The 17,431-nt window shown below is 38.6% G+C and overlaps 1 pseudogene; it reads left to right on the plus strand.

The window, feature by feature from the left end:
* Positions 1-2,909: 2,909 nt before the first annotated feature.
* Positions 2,910-3,032, plus strand: LOC144304152 (U4 spliceosomal RNA; annotated as a pseudogene).
* Positions 3,033-17,431: the final 14,399 nt, after the last annotated feature.

Here is a 17,431-nt window from a genome sequence, read left to right on the forward strand (position 1 = left end):
CTATGCCCCAAATCAATGTGTCATCAGAGGAAATTCCTTATGTCCTTTCCTGAATAAGAAATATCCCATGTCCTTCTCCTAGTTTCTGGTGGTGGCTGACAATCTTTGTCATTCCTTGACTTGTTTCTATATAACTCCAGCCTCTCTCCGTTGGCACATAACATTCTTCCCATGTGTGTGTCTTTGTCTCTTCTACACTTCTTTTAAGGACATAGGTCACATTGGATTAGGGTTGACCATAAGCCAGTATGACCTTAACTTGATTATATCTGCAAAGACCCTATTGCCAAGTAAGATCACATTCACAGGTACCACTGTTCAGTATTTCAGCATATCTTTGTGAGGACACATTTATTTCACAAAATTATCCACCAATATCTACTATTGGAAATACTCTACAGGCATTCCAAAGCATCCTCTGCATTCCAGATAGAGTCCTCCCTAATTCCTTTATATAGCAGAAATGCAATTCCTCCTTAGTAATCAGAATCAATCACCCTGGCTAGGACAGTAATTCTCTTCTTTATAGTGGAATAAAGAGCCTCAAATAACAGGATACAGCTTCAACTTCAAATTCAATGGATATATCATTGTGTTCTCTGGCAGAAGCATGACTTCCTTTGGAACTAAAATTTCCAAACCAGCAAAGCACAAAGTTATAGGGGTGGGAAGCCAAAATTTTGCAGAAAGAACATTAGGCATTATAGTGAGAAGAACCATTTCCAATTATACCTCTTTGATTTCCAGATTCATGTATTCTGAGTTGGTTGCTATCTCAAAGCATATACCACTTCTATGATGCTATCTCCCAACTGGTGTCATAATTGAATCTTCTCAGATCATTCTGACATTATAACAAGCCAACCACTTCTGAGTGACAGGGAATATAGTAGAATGGATAAATTGGGCATGAGCCTATTGCCACACTTCTTTGATTATAAAGTGAGTTCCTTGATCAGAAGCAGTGTTATATGAAATAACTGATGGTGAATGTGGCATTCCAGATCCAGAAATGTTAGGGTGGGGAGAAGCATTACAAATACAGAAAAAAATCATTATTCACACCTGGAATGAGTTTTTTGTCCAATAAGGACAAGGCAGTAATCAAGGCAAATCAATTTTGTAACATGCTTGCTACTATATGACTAATTGGTCTCAAGGGAGTTAAGTGTTGAGCTCCTGCATGGCCTCCATTGCTGCTGCCTTAGTCACTTTGTGCATGACATCATGGAGCCTTTCATGACACCTATAGGTGACATACTGTATAGAATGTGCCAACTTGCCTACCTGATTATTTCCCTACAGAGGGAAGTTTTTCCTTTGGTGAACAATCACATAGGACAGAAATATGGCACCTTGTTTCCATTCTGAGAAGTTATTTGCAAACCTGTTCTCCAGTTTCTTTGTCACTCATCATCAAATTCTGTTCTTTCCCAGTCTCTGTCAATCTAGTTAAAGTGCTGTGTGTGAATTTGTGTAGATCTCTACTTCTGGCCATTTCTTATCCAGACAACGGAAAAGATTAAATGCACTGTTTAAAATTTTGTCCACTTAGAAAATGTCTCTCCCCTTTGTTCTTCAGGGCCACCCTCGAATGAGGGTGGAGTACTCCGCAGTCTACCTATGGTTGGTACCATCATATCAGGCAGAACCATCTGTAAATCTGTCATAAGGACTCCCTATAAGGCCATACATGTAAATTGTGAGAAAAAAGGCAGAGAAGCAGGACAAGATATAGTACGAGTCTGAGCTACCAGACCATGAAACTACTGTACCCCTTAGACTTGCTTAAACCTATTCTTTTTTTTTTAAAGACTTTTTAAATGTATTTATTCATGAGAGACAGAGAGAGAGGCAGAGACACAGACAGAGGGAGAAGCAGGCTCCATGCAGGGAGTCCAATGTGGGACTTGATCCTGGGTCTCCAGGATAACACCCTGTGCTGAAGGCAGGTGCTATACCGCTGAGCCACCCAGGGATCCCCTCAAACCTATTATCTTATAAACAACTTCCACCCTGGTGTGTCAGAGTACAGCCAATTCATGATAAATAGCTTAGGTCACATGGTCATGGAGTGCCCATTCTGTCTCTACAAAGTTTAGTAGCATAGCAAGATAAGACCTAATTCTTAAAGTAGTAGTAATAATAATAATAATAATAATAATAGCAATAGTAATAATTGTATACAATGTAGAACATGGCTTTGCTCCCAAAGCTGGATATTTGCATTGTAATACTCTCATTTGAGCTGGCCAGAAGCTCCATACAGCATTCCTGTTGGAAAATGACATTTCAATTACCATTACACTGGTCCATTAGGCCCAAGACACCTGCTCCAGGTCCCACTCAAAATCTAGAATTTTGTAGATTATTCAATGAATGTACTAGACCAGCACTTTCAAATATGGTAGCACCTTCAAAGAGACCCACAGTAAATGATCCATTTTTAAGCAGTAGGCAGTAGAAGAAATAGTAACCTTTCTTTCACTTTGGAGGGAATGTTCCAACATGTTTCAGAACACCTAACCCTTAGAAACCTTTCCAAAGTCTGGAACCCTGAAATCTCATTTCATTATTGCTCACCCTCTGGTACACATGTGTCTCATTAAGACATTTAAGGTTCTTGCCATTCCTGCTCATTAGGTTAATCATAGCAGTGGATGAGTGTGTTCTTCTATAGAATACAGAGATTTCTCCACAAGGGGCTGTCACAGAGAGGAGGACAGTTTGGTTTCATTGGGTGCAGGTCATTGTGATTCTGGTTTTTACTCCACCAACCAGTTAACTGAGAACTACTCTAAGGTGCTCAAACCCATTCAGTTTGAATCTCTGTACTTGCTCTCATGGGGACAAGTTCAGCCTTACCCAGTGTTGAATTCCTCACTCTATGATTTAACATTCCTAGAATCAGCTTTGCGCAGTGGCAGTATCGTAGCCAATGAGGTTTATCTGAGGCACAATTATTAATTGAAAACTTTTCCCTAGAATCCATGCCCATATATTTACTTATGTTTCTGATCTGGTTTAAATTAGCAAATATTTCCCTTTATATCTTCTTCCTTCTCTTCCCTTCCTTTCCTATACGTTCCTTTCTCTCTCTCTTCCTCTGTCTCCCCTCCTCCCTCCTCTAGCATAAACCAACTCCTCATGGATCAAATTTTGCATTTATCTCTGTGAACCTTACTTGATATTTGTAACCCCAATTACACATCCCAAGTCACTAACAAGTGATGGGGGCAGTTCTTGGGGATCATAAGCATCACCCTATGTAAAGTTATTAAGGGATCTTCAAATAAGGAAAAGTTCTTTATACAAGACACACGGGTTGCTTCTTCCAGCAAAGGAGATCAAAGCATCTTGGGGAATTCACAATTCCCAGATTTCTTTGAATCCACACAAATATCCCTATCTCAAGTCTCAGAAGAGCCGCCTATACCACAAAGCCTACTGTACACAAGGGTATAGGCAAACGTGAGAATTCAACTTTCATTGTAATTATGCAATCCACTTAAACTCTCAATTTTACAGTCATATCTTGCCTTGTCCTGTTTCATTTTGAACATCCCTACAGAAACTGTCTGATTCTCTGATCATGACAGGAGCCAATGGTTTAAAGTCAGTCATGTTGTCTGGGACTGCTTCCCTGTGCAATCACATGTGGCTTTCCCATACCTCCCTACAGGCCTTGTCATCATTGTCACCACCATTAATGTAAAGTACAACATCCAAAGCACTTGCTTCAATAGGCATTTCTTTACCAGCAACCTCAGGTGACAACTGAATCCTAATGTCACTGCACATTGTGAGTTATTGGAATTCCATTTTCCACTCTATATTGCATTCAAGGTGAAGGGTATAGTCAAAAGAATCCTGAAATCCCATGTCAGATGTTAGTAACAGGCTTAAACTGTCTATCATCTATCTATCTATCTATCTATCTATCTATCTATCTATCTATCTATCACGGTATGTTAATTAACTATACTGCAATTTAAAAAATAATAAATTTTAAAAAGTCAAAGGCTGTGGGGACAGCTCTAGGGAAGGACACTCTTTGCTATTAGAATCCATTAGTATTTTTAAGCTTCAAAAATACAGATGTTTAAACACTACTTACTGGATAAAGGAGTATGTTTTGTCATTGTAGATTTCCTGAATGTAACTCTTAGCTACACTACCATGCAAACTCATCAGTAAATACTTATTATTGCCCTTTTGATTTTATCCCCACTTCGGCATCTCTGAATGGCATTAGCTGTATCCCAGGACAATAAATATCTGTCTTGGTAGTATCCAGAGGACTGGCTACACCACATACCGCATCACCCCCTGCTTGTGGCTGTGTATAGGGAAACTGCCTACATCCAAACTCCAGGATCCTTCCTCTACAATATTGGCTGGATGCAGTCTCTGGTCTTTGTGAGGTCCAAAAGGGCAAACTTGGTTAACTTGTTTATTCATAAGGAGCAATCTTAATATTGTTAATGTGGCTTGTACCATTAAGGCTATTAAAATTCAAGGACTCAATAGATTTCTCCATCTACTACATCATTGGTAATTATAGGAATTAGCTGAAATGCACTACCACTTAAATGGAATGGAAAACTATTTTGTCTTTTAGGAGAACTCCTCCCTACTGACCCATACTTTTTTTGATACTTAAAATTTAAGGGAGAAAAAAAGATATTATATCTAGACCACTTTTATTGTGTGTCCATGTGTATATATACACACGAAAATGTGTGTGTGTGTGTGTGTGTGTGTGTGTGTATATATATATGTATATATATATATACTGTTAAAATCTCTCAGGAGAGCTTTTTTCCCATATTACGTGCTTTAGCAAGGGTTGTTGTTTTCTAGCCATTTCTGTAGTTTTGGGCTAGCAGGTGGTATTTTGTGCCCAATGGACCTAATGACTTTTCCTATTTGAGTTCAATTTCTAGGTCACCCCTGAAAGCAACTTATGGTATCTGGAATATGGTAGTCATGGCTAGAAATGCTTAGACTATATATCCATCTTATAATTTTTTTTTGGCTTTTCAGGCATCATCTCGATCATATTTTTTTTTATTAGAGTAGTTCTAATCTTTTTAGTCATAGAGCAGTTTCCCCAAATCCCTGATCCATTTACCAGTCAGGGCACACTTCACAGAGTTCTTGATCTTGATCTGTCACATCTTGGCTGACTAGTGGAGAAGAAACTGCTTTGTGAAGCCTGACTTAGGACAAGAGACCCACATAAACAAGGAGGTAGTTCGAGGGATTTACTGTCATTGCAAAGTCTAGTCCAGCATATACAAAAAAATCACAGAACAATACCTGTTTGGGAGCAGAGCAAAGGAACAGAAAATGAGTTGCTTAGAATACCTGAAAATCCAAAGCAGGAAAGCTGCCAAGTACCTATGAGTATGGGTCTTTGGACTGAGTTGTAGTCCCTGGCAAGCACTTGTCTGGAATATGACTAGGTTTTGTGAACTCTCTGGCTAAACCCTTTTGTTCTTTCCCTTGTTCACTTTGCTTTAGACACCATGGTGACTTCTCTTCCTTGAACATGTTGGTCATGCTCTTGCCTCAAGGCCTTTGCACTTGCTGCTCCTCTGTCCTGGAAGGCACTTTTCCCCTCATATACAATTGGCTCGTTCCCTCACTTCCTTCACAGTTTTACCTAAAAGTCATCTTCTGGCCCATTGGCCTGGCCTGACACATGATCTCAATTTTTGTATTTTCTCTCCCTAGAGACCAAGTGTTATGTCTCCTTTCTCTGTTTTATTTTCCTTTTTAATACATCACTATCTAACCCATAATATATTATATTTACCTCATTTATGATGTATCCTTTACTAGAAAGTAAGCTCCATGAGGGAAAGGTGTTTATTGGAGTAGTGGCTTTTGTTCATTGTTGATTGTCCAATGCCTAGAATAGAGCTTGGTACACAGTAGAGGATAATACTTATCTATCAAATAAATGCACAATATAATCATGCAAAATCTTGTCTTAAGGATTAACACTTGAGTATATGTAGTTGATTGACATGTTGGTCCCAGTCCTCTACTCCTATATGCATGAATGTCAAGCCAGCCGTGTCTTGACTTAGGGCTCAACTCGGCCAGAGGAAGGTGTGCAGAATGATTGTGTGCCAGTTTCATGCCAAGACATTAAGAAGTCTTGCATGTTTCTATTCAGGCTCTTGAGTTTCTGCACCAGCATGAGAAATACATGACTTAGCCAGTCTGTTGAGGAAAATCAGATGGAACATAACAAAGTACAGCTTACAGGCTAAGACAGAGATGCTTCAGGATACAGAAATTCATGAGAATAAGAGATTATTGTTAAGGCTGACTGAGTACAGCAATATCTAGCATGTTATAAGATGCATCATTTCCACCATTTTATTATGTAGTTACAGAATTGATCATTCTATATGCATTGCTTTTTTAAAAAAAGATATGTTTTAGGGATCCTCCAAGGTCAGCACGTATAAGCTAACATTATTTTTAATGGCTACATAGTATCCCACAGTATGCATGTAGTACAGTTTATTTAGCCAAAGCCCTGTTGAGGAATATTTAACTTATGATCTTTCCTTAAACCAACAATGCTGCAATGAACATTTTAAAATATTTATCTCCATTCACATACAGGAATATTTAAGATAGATGCCTAGTGCAAATGCAAAGTTCATGAATCAAATACACACACGTTTTAAAATTTGGTAAAAACATCCAGTTTTTCTGAAAGACTAAGACTTTAAGCTTTTCACCAAAGATGAATAAGAACATCCATTAATCTGCATATTTTAGATTAATCCCAATCTAATTATTGAGGAAACAATATTATTATGGTTGTAATTTGCTATTTCTTGATTTTGAGTAAGACAATATGTTTTCATATGCTTATTGGCTGTTTAAGTGTTCTGTAAGAATCATGTTCATCATCTAAATTTTTCTATTAAAATGTTTTCCTATCTTACTGATCTGATAGATTCTGGATATTAACACTTAATTGATTAAATATGTTTCAAATACCTCCTACCAGACTATCACTTCCATTTTTAACTTCATGGTAACTTTTTTTCTCTAAAGAGGATTTCAAGTTTTATGAAAGCAAATATGTCATTACATTTATTTATGGATTCTGAATTTTACATTTTATTTGGAAATAGTTTTACACCACTCCAACATAATGCAGCAACTCCCTATATTTTCTTTATCAAGTGCACAATTTTGATTTTTATCTGGCCTTTGCAACACTTCCATATTATAAAAACACTGTAATATTTTTTCTAAGTTTATAATTCTGCTTTTTATCATGAATTGTATTGTTTTTTTAAGGGAACATTTTCTCCCATAGGGTATGGAATTACCTCCACATTATTCTTGAATGTGCTATCTACTTACCACTAACTTGAAACATCCCTTTTTATTATCGTAAGCTACTATCCTATCAGTACAATAATTTATTTATTTTTTAAATAATTTAATAAGTTTTAATGTTGATAAAAAACAACAAAATTTACCATTTTAATGTGTATGATTCAATATTATTAAATGTATTCACATTGTTGTGCAACAGACCCAGATTTCTAGATCCCCTAGTCTATATGTTCTATATATCTATTTTTGTACCAGTATTACTAAGTTTTAATTATAAAAGATCTATAGTGATAATGACTCTATAGTGTCCTCTTTAAAAGTTAGATATTCTTTAACTTTTGAAATTCTCTGACACATGAAATTTAGACTCATTTTATCAGGTTCCATAATCATTCAGTTAAGATTTTGATTGAGATTTCATGTGAATTCTAGACTAATATGGGGAAATTTTAGTTTTACAGGTCTGTAGCTTTCATATAAAACATAATATACCTCTCCTCTTACTTTTTTTTTAATGTTCTTAAGCAAACTTTGAAGTTTTATTCACATAAGCTTTATACATTCTTTGTTAAGCTTATGGCAGAATTTTCTGGCAGTTCAAAATCCATTTGGCCTTTCTTCTCCGGCAAGCAGCTAGACTTACTGCACAGTACCCTTTGCAATTAGGTGGGGTCACGTAACAGAGGTCTTTGTCAGTGAAATGTGAGAAGTGATGAGTGTTACTTCTAAGCCACACTCTTGATATATGCTCACACTTTCTCCAAAGGTCTGTCCACCTCCTGCTGCCTGAAATGGCAATCCCTAGAGCGTCTTGGAAGAGATGTGTTGTTCAAGGGTCAATTGTATTTGAAAAATGTGTACAAATTTCTGCCATCTGGGGGAAACCCGTGTCTCAGCTTAGAGAAATATATATTTCTCCCTCTTTGGATATTTTATCTAGAATTTAAAAATTTGAACTGAAAGTAAACTTCATCCACATCAGCTTCATTTATCATACCAACCAGAATCTCTTGAATTTTTTAAACTGATATACATAATTAATATGCTGTTCATATTTTTATTCTTTTCAATGTACATCTTAAGGACAATAGATTTGTCCTAGTTGATGCCTGGGGCATGTTCCATGAATTTGGATTTGGTGTCTTCACAGTTATACACTTCTAAATAATCTAAAATTCTGTTGTGATTTCCTCCTTAATTTAAGGATTATTAAGAAGGCTAGGCTTCTTAACGGGGGATAGACCATATTCTTTTTTTGCTATCCCTTTATTCTTAATTTCTAATTTCATTATTTTATGGAAGGAGATATGGCATGTATCATTTTTATTTTCAGAAATCCTTAAAGATTATCTTTGTGAACAAACACTTCAATGATTTTTCTACCTGGGTGAGATGGATTTAAAAAAATACCTGGAGTCAGGAAGAGGGATATTTAAATATCTGAAAACCAACATCAGTATGGGCTTTCCAGCATCTCAGCTGTTTGGCTCCAGACAATTGGTTTCAGGCTGACCTCTGGGTGAAAAACTATGACCCCTCTTGGCTTCTGTTCCACTGCTTTGGAGAAAGACCTGAGAAAACTATAGAAGCCCCACTTCTGTTCCTTGTTATGCACTTATAACACTATCTTTTTTACTTCATTGACATATAATTACCATACAATGTTATATTAGTTTCAAGTGTACAACACAGCAACTTGATATTTCTATACATTATTCAGTGCTCATCACAATAAGTGTACTAACCATCTGTCACCATACAAACCATTACAATATTATTGACTATATTCCCCAAGCTATACTTTGCATCTCTATAATGACTTATTTACTTTATAACTGAAAGTTTGTCACAGTCTCTTGAAAACCAGTACAATGATCCTGTTTGTAGAAGCCCGCACTTCTGGCTTTTTGACTAATCTGCCTTATATGAGGAGGAAGGACAAAGTAGGAGGAGAATCAAGTGCTACTTCAGGGATATGGTGCTCTCTGAGGAAAGCAAGACTTTGAGGATGAGTTTTTAGGACAAAAAGGTGGCATGAGTGTCTCAGAATCCTAGGAAAAAAGAGCAACACATGTCCAGGACAGGATCTTCTCCACCCCTTTTACTAAACATCAAGACATTATGCTAGTCATATGTCCTGGACCTGCAGCGCATGGTTTCTATTTAAGCAAAGGCGATAACTTGTTTAGTAAAAAACAAAAATTAAGGGACTCTGGCAAGTCTCAGACAGAAGGCACAGTATGTATACTTTAGGCTGGTAAGTTTGCTAACACTTATGGGGAAGTTGAAAAGGAAGAGGTTCAGTAAGAGTTTAAGAAGCAGCAGACAGGCTGGGGCATATCTTGATACCAGATTTGCCCTGGACACCCTGCTTGCCCCAACTATTTTAAATTACAAATTATCTATACAGAAACCTGGAGATTCTTTTAACGTTCTATTTCAATTTTTGGTCACATTTTGTCTTAGATAATTTTCTAAAATTGGATAACCTGGAGACTAATTTATTTGCTTGTCACTTTCCCATTAGAGGGTTGAATTCATTTCTGTTTTCATTACCAGTACACAGTGGTTTGTCCAAAATTGCTTTCATCCAAATCCTACATGGATGAACTTACAACATTTTAATAAGATTGCTCTTTGCTTTAGGAAGGATTTATAATGGATAAACTAAAACTTCTTATCTTTGAAGTAATACCTCACTTTTTCCAGCAGACATATAGGCACATAGTCTTAAAGGTTGGGAGGTTAGCTTGAATCTGAGGCCAAAGTATGTCCTTTATACTTGCCCACACGATAATCCAGGATTCTTTCTTTAAAAGTTTAATACTAAAGTTGTTATGCAGCATTCTATTAGATAATAAAGAGCTCCTTTTCTTCATATATACTCCAAAAACTGCTGAGTTGTGAAAGTGCTCCATAAATAATGCAAGCTTCTTGCCCATCATTAACAAAAGACACTGTTAAGTGGACAGAAAATTCAATGATTTCCTTTTATGGAGATCATAGGACACATACTTAGCACAATTTGCTGACCTTGCCCTCAAAAGAAAATATTGTCTGCATAAACTCTGGCTTGAATCTTTTCATATGGGAAACAAAGACGTGGGGGATTTTAAAGAGAAACAATGAACACTGGTTAAAACTCTAACTTGACTTTAGAAGTGGTCCACTGAGGGAAAAAAAAAAAAACAGAACTATTACTTCTCTTCCATTCAGAACATACTCTTCTAGCAAAAGCGTGCTGAGCCAGGAATCTGAGCTCTTTCAAGAAATCAGCTTGTAGTGAACTGCAGAGTCAGATCCCAGCGTGATAAGTTATATTATCATTCATGATAGGCCATGAATCACTGTTCATGAGTCTCATCCGTACCACCAGGATTATGCCAGTCAAACAGATTCATTGTGTATCTGTCCCAGGGAATTCAGCTTGGGAAATGCAGCGCAGAGTAACAGGTGACTTGGTAAGTTTATGGATACAGAGAAAGTAGGTTCCTATAGGGCAAATTTGCCTAGGACAATCAGATGTCTAGGCACTTGTTTGGGCATATTATCCTTTAGCCCTAAATATTAAGTTCTGATGTTCCATTTCTCAATATTCTAAGCAATAACAAACCTCAAGTCTGTGCTAACATCTCTGGTGAATTTATGGCCTCTGGACATTGCCCATCTACTCCCTGATTTGGAATATTCCTCAAGGGTCAGTTGATTCTATATTTTGGAAAGTTCAGTTGGACAGATTGTGGTGTAGAAATTTTAGCAACCACTCCTGATTTCTTTCCAGCAAATGACCAAGTTAGACTCTAAGCATCCCCAAAAGTCCTGTTCCACACCTTGAAATCCACCTTTCACTTGTTTATCTTACTCAAATCAGAGCCCAGACTCCCAAAATTCTTCACTTGACTAAATCTGCTAAGCAACCAGAAAGGTTTTAAGAATTATTTGTCAGGGCACCCAGGTGGATCAGTCAGTTAAGTGTCTGACTCTTGGTTTCGGCTCAGATCATAATCTCACAGTTGTGGGACTGAGCCCCACGGCTGGCTTTGTGCTCAGTATGGAGTCTGCTTCAGATTCTCTGTCCCTCTCCCTCTAAAATAATAAATAAAATAAAATAAATAAACAAACAAATAAGTAAATAATTTATTTATTTCTCAAATAAAAAAATCTTTTATTAAAAAGGGAAGAAGAATTATTGCCACTTATAACTATATAGTCCACCATGGTTACCCTCCATAACACACAAACCCATGCTCTCACAAGAAGGGTTATAATAATGCTCCATTCTAGAAAACATGCACTACCCCTCTCATCCTGGTGTCTTTCTTTTCCAACCAATTGTATCCAAGCACGTTAAAAATGCTCATGCAGAAGAATAAAACTAGACCACTCTCTTTCACCATACACAAAGATAAACTCAAAATGGATGAAAGATCTAAATGTGAGACAAGATTCCATCAAAATCCTAGAGAAGGACACAGGCAACACCCTTTTTGAACTCGGCCATAGTAACTTCTTGCAAGATACATCCACGAAGGCAAAAGAAACAATAGCAAAAATGAACTATTGGGACTTCATCAAGATAAGAAGCTTTGGCACAGCAAAGGATACAGTCAACAAAACTCAAAGACAACCTACAGAATGGGAGAAGATATTTGCAAATGACGTATCAGATAAAGGGCTAGTTTCCAAGATCTAGAAAGAACTTATTAAACTCAACACCAAAGAAACAAACAATCCAATCATGAAATGGGCAAAAGACATGAAGAGAAATCTCACAGAGGAAGACATAGACATGGCCAACATGCACATGAGAAAATGCTCTGCATCACTTGCCATCAGGGAAATACAAATCAAAACCACAATGAGATACCACCTCACACCAGTGAGAGTGGGGAAAATTAACAAGGCAGGAAACAACACATGTTGGAGAGGATGTGGAGAAAAGGGAACCCTCATACACTGTTGGTGGGAATGTGAACTGGTGCAGCCACTCTGGAAAACTGTGTGGAGGTTCCTCAAACAGTTAAAAATAGACCTGCCCTACGACCCAGCAATTGCACTGTTGGGGATTTACCCCAAAGATACAAATGCAATGAAACGCCGGGACACCTGCACCCCGATGTTTATAGCAGCAATGGCCACGATAGCCAAACTGTGGAAGGAGCCTCGGTATCCAACAAAAGATGAATGGATAAAGAAGATGTGGTTTATGTATACAATGGAATATTACTCAGCTATTAGAAATGACAAATACCCACCATTTGCTTCAACGTGGATGGAACTGGAGGGTATTATGCTGAGTGAAGTAAGTCAGTCGGAGAAGGACAAACATTATATGTTCTCATTCATTTGGGGAATATAAATAATAGTGAAAGGGAATATAAGAGAAGGGAGAAGAAATGTGTGGGAAATATCAGAAAGGGAGACAGAACGTAAAGACTGCTAACTCTAGGAAACGAACTAGGGGTGGTAGAAGGGGAGGAGGGCGGGGGGTGGGAGTGAATGGGTGACGGGCACTGGGGGTTATTCTGTATGTTAGTAAATTGAACACCAATAAAAAATAAATTAAAAAAAATAAAATAAATAAAATAAAATTTTATTTTATTGTGGTAAGAAAAAAAAATGCTCTTGCCATGTTAAAAATTGGATTTCTGGAATTTACTCCCTGACCTTCTAAGTTAAAATTTCTAAGAATGGGGCTCAGGAGGTTTTATGTTTTTATAAGCAACAAGATAGTTCTGTATATCCTGTTGTTTGAGCAGCATATAGGGAAAGCTTTCACTGAGACTCATTTCTGCCTTAATGATTCTGTGTCTTTGGACACATCCAAAGATGTCACTGTATTCCATGAAAGAATAGCCACAGGGTCAGCTGCAGCCTGTGGCCACCCATCCTCAGACTATTACAGGACTGTACTCTGCTCGAGGAGTGCTGAACAGGGCAGAAGGTGGTTGTGGGATACATGAGGGCTAGAAATTATGAATCTGGGTTCGACTTCAACACCTTCATGTCTGCCTCTGCAGTCTTAGTTATAGTGTTTGACTCTTCCAGTGTTAGGTTCTCTACCTACAAAATGGGAACAAAAACAGTAAAAAAATGAAATTATTTTCCAGATTGTAAAGGGATTAAATGAACCAATGAAAGGACAGGACCTTGTACAGAATGATGCTCAATTGATATCAGATTTAACTCAGTAAAGATTAGTTTCCTTCCCAATTTTGCATTTGCAAAATGATCACGACAGTGAATGCTGGCTTGTAGGTGGTTTTGAAGAACACACCAGATGTATGTGAAAGACATTCTCTATGGGCAGTTCTGTGAGGAGCAGAGGATCCTGAATTCCTTCCCTTGCTTTGAAAGAGTGACAAGCAAGGCCACCAGTTCAATCTGAGAGGATCAGACGTCCCCATCCTAAATCCCTGGAATATCTTATGTGGCAAAACGACTTTGGAGATGTGATGAAATTAAGGACTTCAAAGTGGGGAGATTATCCAAGATTATCCTAGTGGACACTAAATGTAATCATAAATGTCTTTCTAAGAAAGAGGCAGAGGGATATTTGACAATAGAAAGGAAAAGCAAGGGCAGCCCGGGTAGCTCAGTGGTTTGGCGCCACCTTCAGCCCAGGCTGTGATCCTGGAGACCCGGGATGGAGTCCCATGTCGGGCTCCCTGCATGGAGCCTGCTTCTCCCTCTGCCTGTGTCTCTGCCTCTCTCTCTCTCTCATGAATGAATAAATAAAATCTTTAAAAAAAAGAAAGGAAAAGCAATATTATGGAGAAATAGGGGAAGAAATGGCTGTGTGCTGCAAAAAGGTGTCACAATCCAGGAACGCAGGTGGCCTCAGAAGCTGGAGAAGGCAAGGAAATTGATCCTCTCTGAGATCCTCCAGCAGGAGCCAGTCCTGCTGACACCTCAGTGTGTTGTCCCTATGAGATTCCTTTCAGACTTCCGATCACCAGAATGGTAGGGGAATACATTTATATTGTTTTGCATTTATGGTTACTTGTTACATCAGCCATCGAAAACTAACACGGGTGGGGTTTAAATTAAAATTTTTCTAAGAAACTAAGGGAAATATTTTAATAATTGACAGAGAAAAAGCATCTGAAACTCTAACAAGAGAGTTTGAAATTTATGTATTTTCCCCACCAACATTGACAGGACATTCACTAAATGCCTGGCACAGTGCAGATCAATACCAACCATCTACAGTGTCCATTGCCTCAGTCCCTTTGCCCTACCTGAATGAAGCATCTCTGGGAAAAATGCTAAATCCTCTTCAAACTTCAGAATCAGGATAGTGCCAAGCTGGCACAGTTTCCCCCAGAGCCAGGTCTCATTATTTCCAGAAAAAGCTTCCTGGAATCCTTTTCTGAAGTGAGTTTCTCATGTTGGCTCCAATAACCCTGTTCCTTTGAGGCCTGCATAGGTTAGGAGATGCAAGAAGGAAGGATAGTGTTTTCTCTCCCTATCCCTATCATTTCCTCTGCTGGCTGTCTTCATCTTATTTGTTTCCATTTTGTCCCATTTTCCTCATCTTTGCTCTGTCTGCCAGAATCATATTGCCCACCTATTGCAAAGATTAGTTCTGTGGTTAAAACAAAGCTGATGCAATCAGTTCAATGCACGGAGGCCTCTGGGCTAAGAATAGGATGATGGTGTAATTTATCATTCACAGCAGGACACTTCTGAATTAAAAGCAGCTTGCTGACTTGAGACAGAGTATCTGCTGGAATTGGCAAGCTCCAACCAAATAGCCCAGAGCAGGACTGCAGCTGGAACAAGGAAAAGAGCAGGTGGCCCCTCTGTCAGGCTTCTGTCTTCCCTCATCCACACTGTGCACTACAGGCCTGTGACTGTCTTGAGCTTCCAGGAGAGCCCTCCAGGAGCCCCCAGGGGCTGAGCAGAGTCCTGTTGGGGTGGAGAAGCAGGACACTGGTCTCTTTATTCCCTTTATCAAAGAACACCACCTGACTGGAGCCAGCCACTTTCTGCACCGAGAAACTTGACTCAATTTACTCAACTCAGCAACATGTACCTCAGCATCCTGCCCTACCATTCTAGGCTCTGATGGGTAACCAGACCTTCCCAAAGAATCACAGCTCTTGGAGCCGGTGGGTGGCTCAGTTGGGTGAACATCCGACTCTTGATTTCGGCTCAGGTCATGATCTCGGGGTCATGAGATTGAGCCTGGATTCAGGCTCCATGCTAAGTAGAGAGTCTGCTTGGTATTCCCTCCCTCTACCCCTCCCTCCTACTCTCTCTCTCTCAAATAAATAAATAAAATCTTAATAAAAAAGAGTCTAGAGTCCTATACTCTCTAGAACCCATCAATAGGCAAGCCTGTGCCACACACTGCTCCTAAGCTTTCTTTTGGCCAACCATTGAGTTCTATTTCCTCCATGAGCCAGCCAAAGCCCCCCTCCTTGAGCCAGCCAAAGCCCCTACGTCATTGCAGAGTAGTCAGAAATCACACACTTAGAATCCTATCACAGACCAAACCATTCTTTATTTAGAACAGCACTTCTACCTGTCTAGTTTTTAATGTTATTTTTGTGTGTGTGACAACCTCTTTCCTTAGGGTGGAAAGATAAAACATAAGATACCTAGTGAAACTTGAGTTTCAAAAAACAAAAAAAAAAGGAACTTGAGTTTCATCCTAACGTGGTTGTATAATATTAAAAAATACATATTCAAAGCTACACTTACATGTTTATTTAGATTGGTGTGTGATATGGGATGCAGTGGAAACTATTTCATACCCACATCATGAATTTTACGAAAGGAGGATCATCCATGGTAGAAACTGTGTGTTCAGATCTGCTCCATGTGTTTGGTATTTGTTGTTGGTGGTTTTTTTTTTAGATTTTATTTATTTATTTGAGAGACAGTGAGTTAGCAGGAGACAGCACGAGCAGGGGGAGAGGGAGAAGCAGGCTCTCCATTGAGCAGAGAGGTTAATGCAGGACTCAATCCCAGAATCCTAGGATCATGACCTGAGCCAAAGGCAGATGCTTAACCAACTGAGCCACCCAAGCATCCCTCCTCCATGTCTTATATGGCTGAGAGGGGTGGAGGGAATCCTTGTGCACAGCTGACAATGTCTTCTGGAAGCTTCCTTAACTTCATCCTTAACTCCAGACTCAGACGACATGTAGGCTGCTCATGGGTGTGTGTCAAAGGCTCCATATGATGTTCAAAGGCTCTCTGACTTTGAATATACTCCTTTGAGCCATTTTGCTAAAAGTCTATAACCAGAAACTTTAAGTATTATTTACTTTATGTTTCCTTATGCTAACATTTAAAATTAACAATTTTTGTGCGACAATGAGCATGCTGGTGAATATCCATTATAGCACCTGTTTTTGTTTTTTGCAAAAAAAATGTCTTTGAAAGCAGATACACAGTAATTGAAAACTAATGGAGTATGTGTCTTGGGGACATATAGCAGGAGAGGTGGGAAGGAGAGTTTAAAGTCCCCAGGTGGTTCTCATTAGTCATTACTAGAATCAGCAGATTATTAGGTGACAAAAATAATATGACTTCCATTCTCATGAAATTACTCCTGGTGTTATACAGACACCACAAAAAAATGTAAGGATATTCTTAACTCATAAGTTAAAACCAAGAGTGCTCCAGAATCCTAGGGTTTAGCAAAAGTTATACTGTCATGGAGTTGGTGGCCAGATGGGGTGGAATATATAAGTTGTTTTACATTTTTCAAAAGGCCTCACGAAAATTAGCCCATGAATGCTACCTGAATATATTATAATTGAAAATCTCCTCTAACAGGAGACCCCCAGGAACATACCTGCAGTTGAACAGGTTAGGCTTATTGCTTGTTTGGAGCTAGAGAAACTACACATAGTGCACCCTATGGGGAGTCATGGAGCATCTGGGTAAGGGGCTGTCAGAAAAGATTCATTGCAGGACTAGGGCTTGTGTTGGGTGACTCTGGAGGAGGGTTCGAAGAAGCAGGGCTTTGCTCTGGATTGGATCCTGTCAGGAAATATAATGCTTTGCTTGGGTGTCCTAATAAACCACATCTAGAAAG

The sequence above is a fragment of the Canis aureus genome, chromosome 2 (assembly GCF_053574225.1).
Source record: "Canis aureus isolate CA01 chromosome 2, VMU_Caureus_v.1.0, whole genome shotgun sequence".
Taxonomy (NCBI): Eukaryota; Metazoa; Chordata; class Mammalia; order Carnivora; family Canidae; genus Canis; species Canis aureus.